The following is a 6,852-nucleotide window of genomic DNA, read 5'->3' as shown; positions in this document are numbered from 1 at the left end:
TGCACGTGAACATGACTTCACTAACTCTCTTGGACGAAGAGGAACTAAACATTGAGCCAGCACAACTCAGGGTGGGACTCTCTACTACGGCTAAATGTCATGCAATGAGCATTGCATTGATAGATATGGGATCAAGTCATAATGTGATCTCATATGAGACATGGGTAGCCTTAGATAAATCGCACCTTGAAACCACCAATACACAAGTACGCAGTGTGCACTTGACAACTACGAAAGCTTAGGGATTTTTAAGTGTTAATATTTCCATCAAAAATAATTCCTTGGTTGGGAAGGTGTTTGTCATATACCTGCATGTTCCATGGAAGAGGATATGATCCTAGGATGATCCTGGATTTGTAATATCCAATGGGAGAAGAGAACAGCACTGCTGAACATGAGCAACAATGTCATATCCGTATCCTTATGGAGCCTGATAAACACAGGGAAGCAGGCCATGATTGAGGAGATAGAAACACCAAGCATGGTGACATCAATTCATGAAGCAAAAAAGGTAGCGATTTCGCAATCCCTATGGAAAAATCATCCCAAGTCACAAGGTACACAGCATTGGGTGCCTAAGGGTCAACTTAGAAACTAGCTCCACAAGGAGGAGAATGGGGGTCAATAAGGAATTAACAAGAAGGGTTCAAAAGGGAGACAAGGAACAGAAATGGTCTTCATAGGTAAGTTGGGGGTACTCCAGACAAATCAACACTCCACAAAGCATTTGTAAGTAATGGGTCCGAAAAGACTTGCTAATGGCACAAGGTTACTACCAAGGTAATACGACAGTATGGGTGCCCAAACCCAACCCAGTGGGCCACCGTTTGCAAACACCTTCGAATATAAAGGAAAGGGTAGTAAAGGCATTCAGAACAAACTCGCAACTAAAACTAATGCTAAAAGTGCACAAACACTGGTGTGGAGGAAGAAGCCAACCCAACAAGGTGGGCTAAATATAGCCAACCCAATCCCTGTAACCACCTCAATCAAGGAGCTGGACAAGGGCCTTGAAAGGAGAAAAAAGAAGGTTCAACAAATGGACATTGATACAAGCCCCAGAAGTGCCAAAGTGCCACCTTGGTTCCCATGGCAATAAAAAGATGAAGGTATCCATTAGTCACAAAATGGATACAAGGTAAAATTGGGTATCATTTAATCCTTTAAATGCATGTTTGAATGTCTGAGCATGAAGAGAAATAGAGGGTATCCATCTTGCACACACATGATCCAAAAAAGTTCACGGCGTGAACTGGTACAAAAAGGTTCACGCCGTGAACTGATCCAAAACAGTTCACACTATGAAGTGGTGCAAAATAGTTCATGCCGTGAACTAGTCCAAAGTGCTTCACACCATGAAACGGTTACTTTTTCCAAACCAATCGTAGGACAACACGTGGCATTCTTCATTAAGGCAGCTACCCAGTCCGACAACTGCGCCATAAATTCAAAATTCTTTCCTTTTTCCGTCATTTTGCAATCGTCTTTCATCGTGTGCACAAACACAATTGTGCCTTCTTTGCATCGCTCCCTCCTTTCTTCTTCGAGTTCAAATCGATACTTATGTATTGAGGTGGGAGTTTGGGCCTTTCTTTGTTTTTTCCTTTCTTTTCCTTCATATTTACAAACATTGATCGTAATCAATTAAATGCTTGGGACAAATGATGTCTTTGCATGTTGAACAAAGTTCTTGCATTTTGAACAAAGGTCTTAGATTGTCAATCAAAGTCATCAATCATTAATTGCCTTGTGATCATCCTTACACAAAACTCTGCTATGCGGTCTGATCCAATCATGCATTAATCAAATTTACAAAAAAAACAAAACATAAATACTTCATGGCCAAAATCTACGGTCTCACGGGAAATGGCCAAACCTTGCAGTCTCACAGCTACGGCCAAAACCTGCAACCTCACGGAAATACGTCTCACGGATTTCCGTCTCAAGAAACTACATCCCACAAAACTAAATCTCACAGAAATTTGTCTCACGGATTTCCACCTCATGATATCTCATAGAACTAAACCTCACGGATTTCCATCTCACAGAAATCCAACTCAAGGATTTCCACCTCACGAAACTAACTCTCATGAAACTACATCTCACGAAACTAAACCTCACGGATTTCCATCTCACGAAAATCCACCTCACGAAAATAAATCTCACGGAAATCCGTCTCACGGGTTTCCACCTCACGAAACTACATCTCACAGAACTAACTCTCACCGAAATCCGTCTCATGGATTTTCATCTCACGAAAATCCAACTCACGGGTTTACCCCTCACGACCTGCACTTTCACGATACTTATTTGACCTTTCCAATATCACAACTAACATACCTCGTTTATTGCTCACACCACTAACACCCTTCTCATCACTCACAATTAACCTTCTTGCCATTATTTAAATAAAAAAATGAAAAAAAAGACCAAAAAAAGACAAAAAAGACAAAAACAAGGAGTGGCATATGCCCCACCAGTCTTAGACTGGTCTTATTCTCCATGTACAAATGTCAACCTCAGACCTAGAAACCGTAGAGACCCCCGCGGTAACTCAGGCCAGTGCAACGGGATCCCTGCTGGTGAGCCAGAAGAAAAGACCCACATGGGGCCCGAAGATGAACTACTTGGGTCCATATGCCCAGGCTTTCCATGGTGCCATCATCAACACAAGGAGATCCACATGGCACATGGAAAGGTGGCATTGCACTATCACAGCCCAGAGTGCCCCCAAATTTTGGAAGAGGCAGAAGTTAAAGATAAGCTGGAAAAGGTTGGGGACCTCAGCAAGATGGCACAAGTTCTCCCCAGGAATATCGATATAGAACTTTGTGCAGAATACATAAAGATGTATGACAAAGCCACCAAGAGGAGGACAGTAACAAAAGCTGATGGCACCACAGAACAAGTCCGGATCATAGAAGATCTAATACGTGAAGCTTTGCAGCTCCCACCACCAGTCAAGATACATGCACATGCCTTTGACAAGATGCCTCTAGATGCCATGTTGAAGAAGAGCTCCTACAACTCTAATGGTGTTGAATATGAGAACATCAAGGATGAAGCCACAGAGAAGGCATGCAAGGCAATGTCATTAATCATGCAAGTGAAGCCAATGGACCGGTACAACAAGGTACCACTGAATAGAATCGCAAAGGTCCATGAAGAAAAGGAGGAGGACTCGGCATATTATATACACATGGAGATGGAAAACTACCTTAAGGTCCATCAATCAAAAATATACAACCCGTACTTGATGACACAGTTATTGAACCATTTGGCTAGGAGGCCCCTTCCGGAACCAGCAGAGTAAATGCAATTGGCACTTCTCACAGAGCAACCAGTGCTGACTACTGCTAAGATGCAAGAAGGACAAGCTGTCCTCATGGAAACTAAGGCAATAATGAAGGAGATCAAGAGAGGAAGAAAAAAGAAGACAGAAAGGAAGATGAGAGGTGTCATACCAGATGTGGATGTGGAAACACAAAGAATTGCACAAGAGATCAAGTCATACCAAGAAGTACTAGAGCAGTAGCAAGAAGCCACTGTCAGCAGCGAGGCCACACAAGAAGGCACTTCGAGGAGTTGGATGCTGGAAGGATGGTTAGACAAACAGTCATATCAAACCTCCTCAACACCAAGGACTCTCGTATACAAGAATTGGAATGACAACTTGCCATACAAGACCAAAGTCAAAGACAAAAACCTACTGATGAAATGCACCTACTCCTTGAGCAAGCCTCGGAGATAGGTCAATTTTGCCAGTAACTCCTCGGGCCCCTCCTCAAACTCTTACTCTTTTTTTGTCTACACTAACCCTCTCATTGCTTCAATATGATATAAATCTGTCTGAGGACCTAAGCCTAGGTGAACTAACACTCATTAAGCAAAATATTGAACGTGATGCTGATTCCCACTATCATTATGGAAATTTTTTTGGGGGGATGTAGTATGAACTAATCCACAAGGTATTTACTTTTATCCCTTACACCCTATTGTGCTAAACCTTTGTAGTTGGTGTTGGGTGCTCCAAAACTCTGAAATCTTGGACAACAGTGTCGAAAAATTAAACCTGTTTGTTCCAGATAATATTCCCGAAACACCAGCCAACTACGAGGTGGTAGCACAGAGTTATCACAATGAATTATAAGCCATGGGTGGCTGGAAGTATACAATACTCACCAGCACTTAAACTTACGCGAATCTTTCTTATATCACCCTTTTGGTATCCTAAAACTATACCATAATATCTACAAACATTTAGAATCCATGTTAACCAATGTCCTTTACACTTTTGATAAAACACATATTGAATATCCTAACATAAGTTCTGAGGATATCACTGAGCTCCAAGATTTTTTGAAACTCCACAAACCTAGCCACCCACCCCCCAGCTTAGGTCATGGTCAAGAAGAGACATCTAGTTCATCATCTAACCCTACTTACCCCGTGTATTCTAATGTAGCCAGCAAATTACTTAATCCATATCCTAATTTTCTGCCTACTGACAAGTCTCAAGCAAACTGCATTTTTTCTACTCTCTCTTCTCAATGTATCAAATTTCCCACTAACCCTCTTGCCCCCGAGGAGGTACCGGCACCTAACCCATCTCCCCCACGGCAAACTCAGGTGGTATGTCATACTCTCCCCCAAGACAACATTGAAGCTTTTACTAATGATACTATTCTGGAGTCCTTTTCTAGTGCAGAGTATGAAGGGTTCATACGAGCTGGCAATCCACTACTAAAGCCAAAACTAGTGTTCAAGGTGTTAATGCAAATAACACCATTTAAACCAACTAAGCGGATTCTACTAGAGGCCTACTCATATGTCACACCAACAAAGCAACATTATGTACCATACCCTCTCCAAGCTCCTCGCCCAAAATTAGAAGAAGTACTACCTTTGGCTGGAGAGGGCACCTTGTGGTCTAACATGGCACGGCACACCAAGTTAGCCAATCCACAATTGGCTGACCTATTGGAAATCAGAATGGTAACATTTATGATCAGTTATTGCTTCCGCAGGTGGAGGAAGACTCACCTAGTCCACACAAGAGAAGGGTATACAACAATTATCACAGATGATGCACACCCCAAGCTGGAAGATTTTGGCATACAACCAGACTGGAGAAAGGAGTTGCTCACAATTCCATACTACAACCATGAATATATGTGTGCGCCACCAACTCAACGAGTTGATCCCTTGTACATGCCATTAAAGAGGATATGGACACCTCTGGAATTTCAAGAGGCCAAGCAGCGAGATTTGCATGTCTGTTATAACTTCCCAATCTTCATGCCAGCTACATTTACAGACATAAGGGAACAAAGAAAGTAGATGCTAAATTGGATACAGGCACGGCGCCGTATCATCTCGGACCCAGCAATAGTGACCAGTGTTAGATTCTTAAAATTGCTCATGGTCTTGATTGATCAACCAAAGGAACGATATGATGGATATGATGCTGAGCAACTGCAATTTGACATGAATCAAAGGTCCCTCTGACAGAGAGATGATGATGTACTATCATCGCCTAAGGTATCTTCCTGCCTACATGCATGTCACATTCGAGGACATGGTTGACACCAAGTTCTAGAGATCACACTCAGCATTCAGAAGAACCCTCAAAAAGCTTCAATCACGCCATAACTTCTACCATCATGAGTTCGACGACCAGGTCTTTCGACCTCAGTAATAGGTTCTGAGGACAGAACCTACATCAGGTAGGGGGGATGTTAATCCCATTTTGGATTAACAAGTATGCTCCTCCATTTGAGAACATTAATAAGTGTCATGCAAAGGCACTATAAAAGTTGTACATTATGAGATATTGGCCACCCAAGGCCTTAGTTAAGTAAGTTTTGGGGGCCCAAGTGTGAATAAGGGCCAAATGTATATAAGGCATTTTCTCATAAATGAATAGACACAATCCCCCTTTGTGCTATGTTGAGAGCTCTTCTTTGTGTCTTGAGAGAATTGAGAGAGAAAATTCTAGCACTTGTGCCTCTTCTATGCTTGTATGTTGCACACTCGCGTTGGAGAGTAAGGGAGAGTGATTACCTTATGATATGGTGCAAGCGACTCCGGTGATAGCATGGAGGTGGAGCTTCTCAAGTGAGATTGGAGGTCTCAAGGGACTCAAGTTCAAAGCATTGGTAAGTGCTCTATGACCGGTGTGTTCTATTGCTCTTCCCTTAGGTGAATGTATTGAGTTCCCTCTTGGAGGTGTGGTAGCCCATAACAAAAACAAGTTGCGAAACAAGGAAAATCTTTTTAGAATTTTTTTTTCATCTTGAGACAATGATGAAAAATAGGATTTGAGACCTCCTCTTCCATCTGGGATGCTACTAGCATGCACTTTTTCTCAAAAAATATCTCTAAGAGGTCGTTCACGTGTGTAGCATGCCTAAGCTAATTAGGACAAACAACGGACACTTGTTTGACCCAACGAAGAGTACGCCAAGCCTCTAGAGGCTATAAACGGGTTGCAAGAAAACCTAAAAGCAAAAAATAAAATAAAATTGTGCTTGATCATTAAAGGAGAAATTGACAACATCAAGATATGGCCATGATAGAGGGACTATGTGGGCTAACACCCTCACTAAACCCAATGGCTGACATCTTCGAGACATCAAGACCCATGCCCCAAATGCACCTTCCAATACCATTTGTCATGTTGACAACAAGCGTGTCATTGGGTTTTACACCCCCTCACATCAATCTCACTGGGATTTGGTCCCTTGCCTATCACTGTCACAAGTCCTCAACCCTTAGATGCCCACACCTTGGATACACTGACTAGTCTAGGAAGGGGGATTGCCCAAGGACTAAGTGAGTCCCTACCCACAA

Source organism: Cibotium barometz, chromosome 2 (genome assembly GCF_041138505.1).
Source record: "Cibotium barometz isolate CiBa-2024 chromosome 2, ASM4113850v1, whole genome shotgun sequence".
NCBI lineage: Eukaryota > Viridiplantae > Streptophyta > Polypodiopsida > Cyatheales > Cibotiaceae > Cibotium > Cibotium barometz.
This window is presented reverse-complemented; position numbering follows the sequence as displayed.